Raw genomic sequence first — 17,734 nt, 5'->3', positions numbered from 1 at the left:
GAGGAGAGTGAGGCAAACAGGATTAAGTGACTTGCCCAGGGTCACACAACTAGTTATTATCTGAGGCTAGATTTAAACTCAGGAACTTGAGTTTTTCTGACTCCAGTCTCAGTGCTCTATCCTCTAACAATACTAATTATCTCTTATTTGTCAAATCTTTTAAGCTTTTCTCAGTTACCATGCTTCTTTACCTTACTGTAAGCTTTGGCACTGTCAATCACTCTCTTCTTTTAGATACTCTTTCCTCTCTGTTTTCCTGACGTTGCTCTTTTGTTGTCCCCCTTGTATCAGTATGACTACTCCTTCTTGTCTCCTTTCATGGTTCTCCATCCAGGTAATGCCCACTGACTGGAGGTGTCTCCTCCAAGAAGCAGTTTAAGCTTCAGTAAAGTAGTTAATGATTTAAGAAGATGGTGAGTGAAAAGGAAATTATATTAGTGGAAATACTTCATCGCTTTCCCAATTAGTCATATTAGAATACCTGCCATTACCCTGAAGAATGAATTCCATCTTTATTTTTCTTGTTGAACACAATATCACCTTGCCAATTATCGCATTTTCAATAACTCTTTAAAACTTTAGGAGCAGATACCTCAGAAAAGATAATGCATAGGAAATATTCATCACTAAAAAATCTTTCATCCTACTTCAAGTTAAAAAGCTTCCTTTTGTTCTGTGTTTGAAACTGCATAAGAAGGTAAAAAATGTGATTGTAAAAGCAGTGTGCATGGGTTTCCATTTTTACACTGCTCCCACAGAACTTTGATACTTAGGTCTGTCTATTTATATGAACCATCTCTGAGACACTACTTTTTGGCTTATGTGACCTTTGGAAAAAGATCAGTGCTATTTCTCTGTGTATGTCCTGGAAAATTTAGTGAGCTCTTTCTTAGCTTTTGTTGTCTAGTACTTACTGCCATGTTCCAATATTTACGTCTGCTGAAGCAGTGAACGGTAAAAAGTTAATCAGAGATTATCACAGCAATGGAAAAAGAGGGTATTCTTGAGTAAGTCATTTTGATGAAGGTTTGTTTTAATCGAAAGGATTTGCTATTATAACAAAAGGTTAGATATTATTATTTCATGGTTGTAGGAGCTCTGTACTTTACAACTAATGTTCCTGGCATCAGTAATAGACCTAGGAAGGATATTTGCTGGCTAAGATCAGTTTTAATTTTAATATAATTACCCCAATTTTACCCCATGTACATTTTCAATTTTTCTTAGTTAAAACAGTATTTCTTGACTGGTATATGAAGTACTAACAGGAAGAAAAAAGCTAAACCCTATCAATCACTTTTTTTACCCTGAAAAGAAATCTGACCTGGAAAGGAGAACACTTAATTCATCATCCATTTGAAAAATACTTTGCTCAAAGAAGCATTACATTTATATTTACATGAAAAAAACTTGTTAATAATTTTTTAAAGTGCATTTATTTCATGACTCTTCATCCAGGAATGTGGGGTTTCTGTACGTGGGAGAGAGATGTTGATAATATATTTGTTCGTTATGTCTGAGAGCAAGTTAAATATGGGGCTTTATAGAGTAGAAAGCTATAAAGACAGAGGGTTTTCTAGCTGAGAATTCTGATTTTTAATCATTAGCTGTTAGTCATCGATGACTATGTGTAGTACAGTTGTGGTCACAGAAGTAAACTGTGGTCAGTTCATGAGGTTTTTAACCATACTGTATTGTTCTTCATATTCAAAAACAGTGGTACTGATTCATTGCCTATAGGACAAGGAGTTCTCATTTCCATCATGGTGATGGATTGTAGAGGGCTACTTTCTGAAATTCTCCCCTAAATCTAAATACCCTCTAAATGTTAAATCCCCCCTTAAAACATTGGAAAGGGCTGGTGGTGCAGTCTATGACTGTGAAGCATCTTTTCCCCACCTGTGCAAAGCTAACTGGCCTGTATAAGAAAGAAACTCATTGACCTTCTTCCCTTCTACCCCTTAATAATTTGGTCAGATATAACTGGCCAAGAAAATAATTGGAAGGAAGGCTATGAGAAGGATATATGGCTCAAATTAGGAAGGCATTAAGTTATAATGGAAAAAGCACTCTACTTAGAGTAAGGAAATGTGTTCAAATCCCAGCTTGCCAGCTGTGTGTCTTTTGTCAAATAACTTTATTTCTTTGGATTTCCATTTCCTTACCTGTATAATGACAGAGTTGCACTAGATCATCTCCTATGGTGGTGTGGGAATTATTTGGGACAAGTAATAAATTTGATATACAGTTATCCCTTCTACATCATGACTTTCCCCATTATGGTTTCAATATATTGTGAGTAAGAAATTAAATGGGAATTTGGGGGGAATTTTGTGGAGGACACAGATGGCATATGAAAGCCAGCAGATGACACAGAAAAGTTTAGAAACCCAGAAATGCATAAAATATATCTATAGTATTGTGTAATATCAGCATATTTTACTTTTTATAACTATAATAATTCAAATTTCTTCTCTCGTATGGAGGGCCAAAATTTTTTACTCAGATTTTCCAAATTATGTGGGCATGATGCCCCTAACCCCTCAATATGAAAGGGATAATTGTAATTTTATTTTCAGTATGCATGGTCCCACTTTTTGCTTCTAGTAAAAGAAGACTTAGAAATCTGCCTATGACTGGATTTATGGGTTTCACTACATTTAGTAAGTTTTCTATCCTCTGAGTATTGTATGTTGCATCACACAAATGTGGGCAGCTGGGTGGTACAGTGGATAGAGTAAAGGACTTGGACTCAGGAAGATTCCTCTTGCTGGGTTCAAATTTGGCTTCAGAAATTTATTAACTTTATGATCCTGGGCAAGACACAACTCTTTTTGCCTCAGTTTTCTCAAATATAACATGTGCTGAAGAAGGAAACAGCAAATCACTCCAGTATCTTTGCCAAGAAAACCTGAAATGGGATCACAAAGAGTTGGACGTAACTGAACAAAAAACACCAACCTCATAGTCCATCATCATCTTATTTTTAATTCTGTGGATTTTAAGAATTGATATTACTCCAAAAAATGTGTAAAAATTATAGTTTTTGAAGAGAACCCTTCGGTGAATATTAGAACTAAAAATTAAAATTAGAATTGTAACTGTTATTGGTAAAGAAATATTAAGCATTTCAAAGATCATTCAAGTCCACAATGAAATATTAGTTGTACAAAGTACAAAGTGTGATATAAAATGAAAAACAATAAGAAATGACTAATTGTTACTACAAAACAACTTAAGAAATAAGTAAAGACATTTAGTGAGATCTGGAAGCTGGAGGAATTGTTGGTGATTTCTCTACAACGAGTCATATAGGTTTTGGAAAATTGGAAGAACATTGAGAAGACTTTTTAAACAATATCTGTTAATGTTTGTATGAAGAATAAATGCTTGTCATACATAAAACAATTTGAAGACTGGAGTACTGATGATTAGATAAAGGTAATTTTTATTGATGAAAATAACTTTTTCATGCAAAATTATACCAAAACCATTACCAAAAGTCCAGGTGAGCCTATAAGATCGGTACATCTTTATCAAACTGCTAACATCTGCCCCTCCATAATGCTTTGGGAATATGTTATTTAAAGTAGGCTTACAAGTCTTATTCTCACTGAAGGAAAGAGCTATTGATATGCTCAGAAGTAGAATTTTTCTAGAATTAAAGAAATTTTCATTTGGAGACAGAATGCTGAAATAGTATCTCATACCAAGTCACATCTCATAAAAGGTTGAAAAATTTACCCAAGAGATGGAGACCAATTTACTTTAATAACCTAGGAATTCACCTTACTTAAACCATATTGGAAATTTCTGGACTGTAATTCAGAATAGACATGAAAAGAAATGGATCACTCATTAAAGATATAATTTATCTCCAATATGACAAAATTGTGGTTTCATGATAAAAATTGAAGAATTTTGTCCAAAGCTAATGAACTCAATTCCATGCCAAACATCGGAAAACAAGTGATTACAACAAAGGTAAGATATATTGAAGAGTAATAAGTTGTCAGATATATTGTATTTTGAAAAAAATAATTATTTTTCTTTGTCCCTATTAATTTACATATCATAGGTCCTTCCAGCTCTAAGTTTCTAGAAACTGAACTGCTACTGTTACCACTACACCTGCCAAGGAGGGTTAGGAACTGTGAGAAAATTTTCTCCATGTTATCAATTGAGTTTTTTCTAGCTAAGGTTTTAGTGATCATCATATTTGTTTGTCATAATTTTTCATTTCCTTTTTCTGTTCTTTTATGAATCATCTTCTCCACAGATGCTGATTCCTATAGAAAAAGATAGAAGTTAACAATAACCCTTTCTTTCTTTCTATGTAAATGTGAACATGGGATTCTAAAATAAAATTTAAAGAATAAAATATAAAAGACAAGAGATTTGATCAATTCCTTTTTCATTGTTTCCATCACACTTGTTTGTGTCAGGTATGGTGTCATACAAAATGTAGAATGTATGCATACCTCAAAGGAAAAAAAAACATACATACTGAAATTAATGAAATTAGACCTTGAAGGGTACTACAAAATTATTTTCCTTCAGGATATCTAGAATAAGGTAACACTGTTTTGCCTGTGATGGGTTATTAAAAATTTTCCCTAAAGCCACAGGAATTGCATAGATCTGAATTCTATGACCTCTTTATTTCCTTGGCTGTAAAAGGTTAAAACATATGACTTCTTAAAACCTCACTTTTACTATGACCTATGCCTACTCTTGTGCCTATTTTTACTTTTTTTTCTTAGTAAATGACAACTCATTCACACTGACTTTGGAAAAAATAGTGGAAAAACCACTTTGACCTTTTGCAAATAGTTGGAAATCTGACTCAAAAAGAACAATTTTTAATTTGACATCTATTTGAGAAATAAAACTTTTGAAGAAGCATTACGTTTATATTTTAAATTTTGTCTCTTGTTAAAGTTTTCTCAAGCTTAATTTGCTGTGCTACTTTTCACCTCATTTCAAGACGAAAACAGACCAGCTGATTGGCAGCCAGTGTTGTTTTCTGTAATGCTGAATTTCCTGAAATGTCCTTCAGGGGCAGGCAGAAGAACAAATCTGGAAATGGCTTTCCACTAATTGTCCAACCCCTTCCCTAATCTATATGACTACTGCCTTTCTTTTTGTAACCATCATAGCCTAGGCAAAACTGGCTCAAAGCCACAGCAAAGCCAAACTTGTGTTGAATGATAGCAGGAAGTGTAGCTAGACCTTGATTGGTTTTATTTCATTCTTTCTGTCTGGAATATTCTCTCCTCTTCATGAAATTATGCCCTTTTTCCCTTTCAAAACTCTGTTCAAGACCCAGCTCCTCCAGACCAGTCCAATGTTGTTAATCCTTTTTACCCTCAATCACTCAACAATTCTATTTTTATACAACAGTGACTGACTGAATATACAAATCTCTGTTGCATGTTTTCCTGTATATGTATTTCTCCTGTCTTATTAGATTATAAAGTTAAGGGCAAATGTCATGTCTTCTACTGTTACTCTAAATCCCCAGAATAGCTGACATCCCATTAACTTTCAGAGACTTTTAAACTGTTAAAAGATTAAAAAAAACCTTGGGAAATATGGGAGAATATAGATATTGGGATGGGATGGGGTTGCAGGTCAAGGAGAATGCCCTGCCAAACTTGTTTGAAGGTCTGCCTCCGGTTGCATGGATTTCATGGCAGTCATAGCACAGGCTATAACAATGGTGGGAAGGGAATGGGTAGGGATTGTGACGGTCTTTGCTTGGTATTTACCAGCTTGTAAATTGAATGTTTGTGCAGAGACTTCCTGCACAGTTATCTCACTAAAGCCAAACTTGAAATTGGAAAAATTGGCATTTAATAATAGCTAGCATTTATACAATACCTACCACTTTGCACCATGTATTTTGCTAAGTGCTTTACAAATATTATTTCATTTTACCTTCATGACAACTCTGAGAGATAGGTGGTAATATTACCCTCATTTTTATAGTTGAGTGAATGGAGGAAAAAAAACAGCTAAGTGACTTTCCCAGGCTCACGCAGCTAGTAAGCACCAGAAGTTGGATTTGAACTTAGATCTTCCAGACTTTAGGTCCTATCTACCATACCACCTTGCTGCCTAAAATTTATAAAAAAGGCTGAAAATAAATAAAATTACTTCATAGGAGATAATAATTTTTTAATTATATCTTTTGATAGAAATAGATATAACACATAAATAACATTTTGGTTCTAGATCTTCCCTAAGGGATTTGGTTCAGCCTTGGGAAATCTCTCTCCAGTAACTAGCTATGACCTAACTTTGCTCTATCCTAAAAGTTTCTCTGTGTATGTAAGAATTTTTCTTATTTTCAGTTTTCCCTAGAGTTAGGCAGTCCCTTGGGAAAGCACCAAGCTTCTAGTAAACATATAAACACAGTCTATTTATTATGAGGTATGCAAATACAGAAGCAATGCTCTCATCTGAGTCTGGTTGGCAAGGGCATTATTTCCTTCCTCTTTTTTCCCCCTTCTCCTTCTCCCCACTAGCTTCAGTCCTTGTCTCGGTGGGGACAACCAACAAAAACCTCACAACACCAGGCTGAAGTTACAATGCTGCCCACGGTGTTGGAGACCTTAATGGAGGCAGTATCTGAATCTTGCTCTTCATCTGCTTCCCCTTTGGCATCTTTTGGAGTCTGTTTCCTTTACTGGCCCCTGACTACTACAGCTACCTGTTTGTTCCAATGGCAACCAACATGGTTACTATCGTGTTTTGCATTTCTTAGTATAATTCTTCATTAGCCCAAGACCTCCTTGAGTATACTAGCCAGCCACTTTACCTTTGACACTGATTCTTTTCAGTCCCTCCCCTTCCCTTCCCTTCCCTTCCCTTCCCTTCCCTTCCCTTCCCTTCCCTTCCCTTCCCTTCCCTTCCCTTCCCTTCCCTTCCCTTCCCTTCCCTTCCCTTCCCTTCCCTTCCCTTCCCTTCCCTTCCCTTTCCTTCCCTTCCCTTCCCTTCCCTTCCTTTCCCTTCCCTTCCCTTCCCTTCCCTTTTCAACAATCACATTGTATGGTTCTGTTGAAGCTGACAACCACCACATTATGGCTTATCCTTCCCTCAAATCCCTGTTCTTTTCCCACTAAGCATGTGGGAAAAGTGCCACAGCATTATGTGGAAACAAGTCCTTTTTTGATTAAGATATTTACCTTGGACCCATGGTGTTAAAGGAAAGAAAGCATGCAAATTACTCTCGAAGGTGCCCTTAGTATGGTCCATCCACTTCTCCCCTCCCAAATTAGTGATCTTTGGTGAGAATCCATGATAATCATTATGCAAAAGCCCCCAGCAGAGCAGTTATGGAGCCTACTTACAATATCCAATTGTACAATGCTTTCTAGCTTCACTAGGATGAAGTTAGGCAGAGTTACTTTTTAGGAGGTGATTCATATATTTTGTTGATTGATCAGTCAATCAGTCAATCAATAAACATTCATTCGGTACCTATTATATACTAGGCACTGTGCTAAGCACTGGGAAGAGAAAAAGAGACAGAACACAGTCCATGTCCTCCAGGATAATGTAACTCCTCTAAGAGGTTGGGTTCCTACAGTTTCTGCATCTTGGCATGTGGACCAGATTCAGGTTCAGAAAACATCTTTTGTTTGTTCATTCAATAAACATTTATTAATTACTGACTCCTGTATATGGCAAGCACTGAGCTAGGGTCTGATGGTATAGCAAAACCAATAACAATAGACCTTGTCCTCAAACAACTTATGTTCTATGAGAGAAAAAGACATGTATATGGATAACAACATGTACGTAGTGGGAGGGAGAGGGTACAAATGACTGGAGGGATCAAGTCACAGGAGGTGGCACATGGGCTGAGCCTTGAAGGAAGGTAGAGATGCTAAGAGTGGAAAGAGAGGAAGGAATGAAATCCATTTCATAGGAGAGGGGCAACTTAGGAAAGGCATGAAGATGAGCTATAGGGACAACAAGTAGATAAATTTAGCTGGTATGAAAAGTACAGTAAAGGGGAATAATATTTAATAAGCTAGAAAAGTAGGTTGGAAGCACATTGTGAAGGCCTGTATATGCCAAACAGAGAAGTCTGTTTTTTATCCTGGAGGTAACAGGGAGTTACTGGTGCTTCTGGAGCAGGCAAGTGTTACTGGCAGAGCTGTGTTTTAGGAATATCATTTTAGTAGCTGTGTAGAGGATAGACTGAGGCGGGGAGGGACTTGTGGAAGGGAGAACAGGAGGCTACTGCAATAGTTCAAACAAGAGGTGGTGAGAGCCTGAAGGAAGGCAGAGGCTTTGTGAGTGGAAGGAAGGATATAGAACAGTAATTCATAAAACTATGCAGCTGATTAGAAATTGGGAAAGAGTTGAGGTTAACTTTAAAATCGCAAATATGAAATCTCTCTAAAATATTTAATTTTATTTATATTCCACTCCACCAAATAAATCTTCCTTAAATGTGAGAATCTGATTCATGCCCAACTCTCCCCAATTTACTCAGTTCACTTGAGAGCAAACAAGGCTTGTAACAAACATTTACATAGAATGAAAATGTATTAAAAATTTGTAATGAAGAAATGGGTTTCATTAGTGGTATGTACAGCCTTTCTAGTTGAGCCCATTCTCCCTACAAAGTGTGGTTTAGTAAATTCCACAAAGTTAAGGCACCATTTAGTAAAAAGTGCCTGCTCACAAGTAGAGAGGAAGCCTTCAGCGAAGTTTGTATCTAGCCATGGTTACTTTCCTTGAGATTTTTTTTGTTTGCTGCTTGCCCTGAAGTGTTCCTATTTCAACTCTCTCAACTCTCACCTGAAGTTTCTTCATGAAACTTGGAGGGAAATCCTTAGTGCATCTCTAACATCTACTACCGTTATCATTTTCATACCTTGAAGCTCCTGATGTATTTATATCTTCTCTGTTCCAGAAGCCTGTGTTTTCCTCTGAACTCCCTTGTGCCTTTCCTTTGCAAGTGGACCTTCTATTCACAGAGTTAGAGAAAGTCTTTTTCTAATCAGAAAATTTTTCTAAAATATTGCAGTGTATCTTAAAATAGTCCATGACCACACCTGTTCAATTAATGCCAAATTGGAGATTTAAATAATTAATTATTGCAGTTGCTGCAAAAGATAATTGCGATTACTGAGAAATCTCCAGTTGCTCCAATATCCATCTGAATATATACCATACATTATGGATCGATTATTCCTGTCTTCCCTATTTTTGTTTCTTTAACATACTGATCATTAAGCAGAAATCTCTTTAGTTTCAGACCTAAGTAAATCTTTCTATAGGGATGCATGACATTCTTGTTTAAAATGTTAAACTACTTTAAGTGAGGAAACGTTATTTTTAGGAAACCAATCAATGATGCTGTAAAAACTAATTGCCAGAGACTTGCTTCATTTAGCTTTTGTACTCTGAAAACAGTCAACGAGGAAAAATATAGTTAGTGCTGATAAGGAGTAAATCTGCCAATAACAGAAGAGCAGTATATGATACTGACTTACAATGAACTAGAGCTTTTCTTTTATGGAACTCTCACAAATAGGAAACTACTTTGTGTGCTAGTGACCTAAATTCAAGTCTTTTTTTAGAAGGTGCTAAAAGAAAGAGAGTTTGATAAGACATCAAATACATTTTGTCCTTTTTTTTTTGCTGGTTACAGCTGGTTATAACCAGCAACTATTCAAGCAACTATTTTTCAGTGAAACACTGTTTCATCAATTAAGTAACTTTAAAAAGATGTAAAAACAAGTTTAACTAATTTTGAAGTGGCTATTATCCCTCAGGATTCCATCTTTGCCGCTTACTACCAGTGTTACTTTAGGCGATATACTTAACTCCTTTCTCTATGCCTCAGTTTCCTGATTTATAAAATGCAGGGCAGCTAGGTGGTGCATTGCGTAGAGCGTTGGACTTGGAATAAGAAAGACTCCTCTTCCTGAGTTCAAATCTGGCTTTACTAGCAGCATGACCCTAGGTAAGTCACTTCTCCCTGTTTGCCTCAGTTTCCTCATTTGTAAAATGAGCTGGAGAAGGAAATGGCAAATCATGCCAATATCTTTGCCAAGAAAACCCCAAATGGGGTCACAAAGTGTTGAACATGATTGAACGGCAACAAAGTTTGAACTGGATGGTTGCTCAAGGTCTCTTTGAGCTGTAGATCTAGGATCCTTATACTCCTATTGGTGTGATTGATCAGGCCCTCTTAAGCTATTTACACTTTTGGCATTGATTTTCATCCTTTATATCTGAAGAACCAACAATGCAATTTAGACACAGATAGGGCTGGCATTATTCTAAACCAATCTAATATCAATTGCCATTGACTTTTTTTTTTTAAGTGAGTGATCTGGACTTGTAATTTCATGGGTATAGGGAGTGCCTGTTGTAGAAACTCTTTTATCATGATGTATACCAGTAATTCCTCTGTAATATGCAGTCTTGGAAAGCTTTAGGGGTGGGAGCATTTGAGGGGTTAATTCTAGAGTCACATAGCTAGTATGTATCAGTAGTAGGATGACTCATTTTCTCATTCCAAAAGCTCTTTATCCACTCTTTATCAGTTCACTCTACACTGGCATGACTGCCATTTTCACTGTTATTCTACTGCTACTGGAGATTTACAGCTTTGTGACTTATCTTAATTGTGCTTAGATGGGGGAGGGTTAAGAGTAAAAAGAAAGAGAAAGTAAGTAGTCAGGGTATCTAACACCTATTACAAAAAGCACATTTACTTCTCAATGAAATCCCTTTTATGGTTTGATCATTCATTCATAGGATCACAGATTTTTGAGCTGAAAGAGACCTTAGAGCACACAGAATTCATGCCCTCCTTTTCTGGAAGGGGAAGAATGAGGACCAGAGAAGTTAGGTCATTCACTCAGTCATAGTGTTTGAAAATGACGAGGGTGAGATGCTGAATGGTAACAGTCCTTTCAAAATGAGTTAAATTTCATTTCAAGTAACTTGCCCAATGTCACGTCATTAATAAGTCTTGGACACAATTTGAACTCAGGTTTTCTTACTCTACAACCCACACACATTTTCCTGCACCACACTGATTTCCTTCATTCCCTCATTCAGTAATCATTCATTAAGCACCTACTATGTGCAAGGTATTGTGCTAGGCACTGGGGTAAAGGAGATGACTCAAAAAAATTATGACTATAATCAGGGAAAAAGAAGTATTACACTTGTACAAAGATGCAATACTATGCAGTAAATATACAGTAAGGAGCACACAGAATGGACTATAAAATGATCATGAGAGAAAAATCAAGCGAATTGGAAGGGTGAGGGGAGGAAATGTCCTTTGCCCCTCTTGAGCACATGTTTTCTTTCTCTAAGGGAATCTGCCTACTCATGCTTCCCAGCTTGGTATCAGTTTACAGGACTTGTGATTATAAACACAAATTTATTTGCACATGGTTGGCTGAGTGATTTACCTTCTTCATCTCTAGTTACATGACTGCATGTGCTTCTCAAGTGAACTGAGGGATGTTTCCCACCAGGAACTGAGTCTGATAGAGTTTTCGGAAATACATTTACTATTTTTATCCTCATCATCCAATATTTCTTCAGAGCTGATGTGTGCATTGAGCATATGATTTTCTGTAATAATAATAGCTTCCTAACAATAGGTGCTAATATTCTTATAGCACTTTCCAATTTAGAGAGCACTTTCTGCTCCCTTTTCTCATTTGTTTCTAACAAAAACTTTGTTAGGGAAATAGCATAGCTATTTTTATTTTCATTTCACATTTGAGGAAGCTAAATCTCAGAGAGGTGATGGACTTGCCCAAGGTCTTAGCTTCATAAGTGGTGGAACAGGGTGACGGGGACTGGAAACCAAGCATTTCAATACCAAGATCACTGCTCTTTTGACTACACTAGTAATAATATTAATAACAAAAATAATAAAATACCTAATATTTCTATGGAGTTTACTATGTGCTAGGAAATGTGCTACTTTTCTTGGTAATGATTTAATTTGTTTTAGTCTAATTCAATTTGTGATCTTTATTTATAGACAAGTTTCCTGGTACAACATTGTGTTGTGTGGAATGTTAATTTTAAATAATCTTCCCTGTACCTGAAGATCTATCTTCCTTCCTTCCTTCCTCTTCTATACATTTATATCTATCTATACATACATACATATGTACACATGCACCTACATTCATACATACATATATAAATATAGGAATGTACCTGTAGTACATGTATGTGTATTAGACTATATATATATATACCATGTGTATATATGTATGTATGTAGTAATGATCCCTTATGAAACCCCTTCCACCTTGCCATTCTCAGCCATAAGAACAATTAGATCCGTGACAGCAAAACATCTCCTACATTACTCCCACTATCTACATCTCCTACATCTCCTACATTACTCCCACCATCTCTCCTCCTCGCTCCCTCCCTGCATTTGGCTCTTTTATTTACACATGAACATTTTAAGCACATTCTCATCCTTTGTTCTTGTTCTACTAATACCCAAAGACACAGAATTGCATTTGGTAGTGCTATCTCTGCTGCTAGATTATTTGGAGAGTTGGAATAGTTTTCTTGCCTGAAATATTAACAAAGCTGCCTCAAGATTCCATTTGGCTCTGACTTGTGAGAGAGCGAGCCTGTGGAATGCGATGTGCTCTGTATCTAGGAAAGAGTTTGGTTTCAGAAGGGAGGAGGCAGGTGAAGGAAATGGAAGATTTGAGGGGTTTCTTTGGCCTTAATTATCTAAGTGTCAATTCTCTGCCTTACTTTGGCTGAGATTGATCACACGGTACTGAAACAATACACAAAGCTTTCCAGTCAGAGGCACCAATCCAAAGTGAATTAAAAAGCCAACTTGCAAAAGGGGATTTTAAAACATCATTTCCAACATTTACAAATGAATTTAGCATACTAGGCTACTACACAGCTAATTTGACTAAATGAGCCACTACACCAAAAAGAATTGGACTTTTATCTAAATTATCCATAATTTAACATTTATGTGTTTGTGCTGTCCAAATGCTGGTTCAGACACGTATTAGCTGTGCAAATGTGGGCAAATCACCTCACTTATTAATCAGTGAAATGGATATAAATAATAGAACCTATCTTCTCACAGAATTGTTGTGAGGACCAAATGAGATAACACGTGTGAAGTGCTTTGCAAACCTTGAAGAGCTTATGTAAATGCTTTTAATAATGATGATGACAAAGACCATTGGCTCTTGAAAGATACTGATGAATGTTTCCTTAGGAGTCATGGGATGACTTAAGTCAGAAAAATGTTTTAGTTCTCATAGCTTGGCAACTACTGACCTTTTTCCTTCCACAAAAGTTTTGCATTTATGACAATGCCTTATCTTGTTGGTGTAGAGCCAACCCTGTTATCTTGAAGACAAAGCTAGCCTAGAGCACAAGCTTTTTCATATTCTACAGTTCTAGAAATGCTTTAAGTCCAGTCTTGGTAACATGCTTTGTTTGTTGTGTGAAGATCAATTTAGGTAAGTGTAGGGATATGGAGGTTTGTCAACAGGTGAAATATAACCAAAACTGTCAGTTTTGCTACAGATAGCTATGCATAATAGCTATCTTAATACTATTATTACTGGTACTAATTATTACTACTAACTCTACTATATATTAATACTGATTAAATGGTTATAGGATATAGTTATAGGTCATAATGCCTCTTTAGTTTTTATTTTGTCCTGTTCAAATTTTGTCCTGTTTTGTCCATGTTCAGATTCATTTGTAGAGAAATAAGAGAGGATTTTGAAAGTCTAAGAGTGTCTAACCCTAAATTAGATAGTTATCTGTAAAATAAGGGTTTGATCTCTCCAGAGATATAGGGATAAAAAAGGAAAGCTCTATTCTTAGCCTGAGGTCATTCTGCCTGGATTTTGTTAACTGGGTGTGCTTAGGAAGGCTGAGGAGCTGTCAGTCTATCCTTATCAGGAAGAGATTTGATCCACTACACCTGAGCAGATCCCAACTGAAATGACTTGTCTGACTCTGAACAGACAAGCCTAGAATATAGCAGCAGGGAGCAACGTCCAGTAGGCACAGCTACCAATGAGTCCGGTGTGCTCCTATTGTGTTCATCGTGTCAGAGAAGTGGAAAGGATAGAGAGGATGCTAAATCATGGTACTGGAATAACTAGCGTTACAAAATCTTTGAGGTGAATGCCATCAAGCAGGACCTCTACTACACATAATAACTCCCTCTACAGCATTTCCGACACATGCCCATCTTCTTTCAGTCTGAATATTTCCAGTGGTGGGGAGTGCTCTAATTCACAAAGTGGCCCATTTCATTTTGGATAGCTCTAACTGTAAGACAATTTTTCCTCATATTAAGATAAATTCCATAACTTTGAAAAGAACTCTCATTTACAATGGGATTCTGCACATTTCACATAATCTTTTCAAAATGGCAAAGGTTTGAAGAATATATACATACATATGTATAACAAAATATTATGTACATTGTATATGTCATGTATATATTATATATTCCATGTATTGTTATATATATATTATAAAAATTCTAATGATAAGTATCTATGAAGGTTTATAGCACTTGGCATAATATACTACTAAGTTATAACAAATACGTATATATGAAGAAGACACTTCTTCCTATTATAAAAGAAAAGACACTTGGTTCTTGCAAATGGTTGGTTGTTAGTAGAGACCACATATCTACTTCCTTTAAAATTATCAGAAAGAAGGATGAAATAGTCTTAAATTCCTTTTTTTCTAAATGAACATTTCCACCATCTTGTCTCCTAAAATTATTTAGAAATCTAATAATGCAAATAATGTGGGGGTGATCAAGGAGCCCCTAATTTGTTGGATTAATGGCATTTATCTACCATGGAGCTTCCTGAGCCCTTCCTGAGTGACATGAATTTTGATGAGATGACACAAGGAACTTCTAACTGCTCTTGAATAACTAGAATGGTTCTGGAGGTGATTATCAACTCAAAGTTGAGGAATTGGACATTATTGGGATTGAATCCATGATGTAGTGAGGAGGTAGGTAATTAACTGCTGTGATAGTGGACAATTTCTGAAACCTTTACAAGTCGCCTGGGAGAATGCCCCAGCTTGACTTTCTAGTATAGAAAATGTTTAACTAGAGGAGAATATAAAGAGGCGTTCTTGATCAAAATGAAGAATTTCCCAGCAAACTGATAAGATTATAGTGTCAGGGGAACTCCTGCTCAATCCTGATATTTTCATAAGATATAGCAGAATTGTAGATCTCGAGTCCGCCAGTGCCTCTGATCCCTTCTAACTCATCTTTTTCTCTGACCTCTAATAATCCTTTCACTCATCTACAATTTTCCCAAGGCTCTTGTCCTCATTTATTTTCACCTCTACCTTTTCATTGTAAGTGATGTCTTGAGACATAACCATCTGTTTTCCAGTTAATACTCATATCAAAAGTTTGTTGATGTGTTGAAACTTTAATGAACTGGGATTAATGTAAAAATTTAGAGATGGGATGTAGCTGAAAGAATATGTATTTTAGCTCTTCCACTTTGTACATGAAAATAATGAGGCTCGGAGAAGTTCAGGGACTTGGCCATGGTCACACAGTAGCAGATTTGGGATCTGAACCTAAGACTCCTAACTTTAAGCCGTGATCTTTCTATTATACCATCCTTCCTGCTAGACACTAATATTCTATATGAACTTATTTAAGAGAGAGTTTTATAGAATTGAATAATGTTAATTTATTGGCCAGACTTGACCATAAAGAAAAGATGAGAAATATACCTCCTTCCTTTTCTCTCTAAAGGTGAGGGGCTATAGGTATGGTATAGGTTCTGTCAAACTTGGTTTATGTGTTCAATTTGCTGAAGTGTTTTTTTTCCCCTTTTTATTCCTTGTTATAAGGAATGGATCACTGGTTAGAAGAGAGAGAGGAATATTTTTTGAAATGAAGTTGATGTAAAAGTTTAAAATAATATTTTTTAATTTAAAAATGTAGTTTTAAGGTTGAATCATATAGTCACAGAATTTCAGAGTTGAAAGGGACATCTGAGACTATCTAGTACAATTCATATGTGAAAAATAATTTTGACTGTGATTCACCAACAAATTTGGCTTTTGTCCAAAGATCTCTAGTAAATTAGAACCCGCAATTATTCCATTTTGAGATAACTTTCCTTTACGCTAAGCCTAAATTTGTCTTCTTGTATCTTCCTTTCATACCTCTTAGTTCTTCCATCTAGCTAATCACAATCTTCCTTCTGTCATGGAGGGCCAGAACTGAATGTTATATTCCAGATAGGGTCAGGCCAGGGCTAAATACTGACCAGGTCAGGCCCATGATTTCTTTATTTCTCTCAATGTAATTCAAAATCTTCTATATCCCACCATTTACTTTTATTGATTTTGTAATTTACCAAAATCCCCAAATCTTTTTTTCAAATAACTATCCAGCCATTCATCCTGTTCTTGGACTTGTGAATTTGATTCCTTGGCTCCAAGTGTAAGCCTTTATATTTATCATTATTAAATTATATCATATTTCCTTTGGCCCAATTTTCCAGCCTAACCATTTTTTTTACAAAAAGTTTTCAACCAGGTTATTGAGTATGTTAATTATTCTTTATTTGTGACTGCTATAAATCTGATAAGAATACTGTCTGAATCAGTAATAAAGTTTATTTGTCATTGTTTAAAATGTTAAATAGCATAGAACTCCAGCAACATTCCATTGGAGACCTAGATCCAAGATGATAAGGAAAAAATCAATGACTTTTTGAGTTCAGCCATTTAACTACCTCTGAACGAATTTAAATGTACTATTCTCTAACCGCATCTTACCAACTTCATAGAAGAAAAACATCAGATACTTTAAACATTTAAGTAAAATTGAGGTAAACCCAATCTACTTTTCTCCTTTTCCTCCTTTCTCGGGAACTGTGGGTAACTCCTACCATCCCAATTCCCAAATTATTAGCCATTTTGCCCTAACTCTGGTCCAAGAGCATTTAAGTTGTAGGAATAATTAAGTTACCATGTTTAGTTATAATACTTAGCAAATATCAATAGAATGTAGAATATAGAAATTTTGAAATAACCGACAGAGAAACATTTCTTTTGGAGATAGCTGAACAGTCCTTGGGGCTACTTTGAAGGAAGCAGAAAGTAACATCTATTTCAGGCTTCTCTATTTGTTTCTTTCCTCTACACTTAAAATCCTTAACAGGAAAGGAAATACTGCTTTTTTTTTTCCTTCTTTTTAAAAGATCCTCTTTTTTTTTTCTCAGTAAAATCTACACAGGGGAAGGGTGGGTGTAATGTATCCTTAAATATTTCTTTAATTTTCTTTGCCAATTCCTATGTTATTTTTAAACTCCTGGTCAGCTTCTTCTTAAACTTTGCCCCACCCCATCATCCATTTCTTACAGGAAGGCCTGACGGGAATTAGGATAACTAAGGTTATTTCCATGGTAGTTATCTTTTCTTAAATCCCAACCTACAGAAAAAAATGCCATCTAAAGTTATTTGTAAAACCTTTCACATTTTATGCAGTGTTTTGCAATGGCAAAGGAATTGATTGGAAAAGTATATTTTTAGTTTTAAAAACCTTCTTAAAGTTTTGAGTTTAGCAGGTAGTAATGTTTATTATAAATTACCTTATTTTAGATATCTGGGTAAAAGCACAAAATTGGCTATGGAACATTGCAGAGATGTGGCA

General features: G+C 35.8%; 1 long non-coding RNA gene across 1 annotated transcript in view; it reads left to right on the top strand.

Moving 5' to 3' along the window:
• LOC140511236 (uncharacterized) overlaps positions 1–17,734 on the top strand; it is a 90,488-nt gene that overhangs the window by 36,859 nt on the left and 35,895 nt on the right. The window lies entirely within an intron of this gene.

The sequence above is a fragment of the Notamacropus eugenii genome, chromosome 6, assembly GCF_028372415.1.
Source record: "Notamacropus eugenii isolate mMacEug1 chromosome 6, mMacEug1.pri_v2, whole genome shotgun sequence".
Classification (NCBI taxonomy): Eukaryota; Metazoa; Chordata; class Mammalia; order Diprotodontia; family Macropodidae; genus Notamacropus; species Notamacropus eugenii.
Note: the sequence above shows the minus strand (reverse complement) of the source record. Positions and strands in the feature narration are given on the sequence as shown.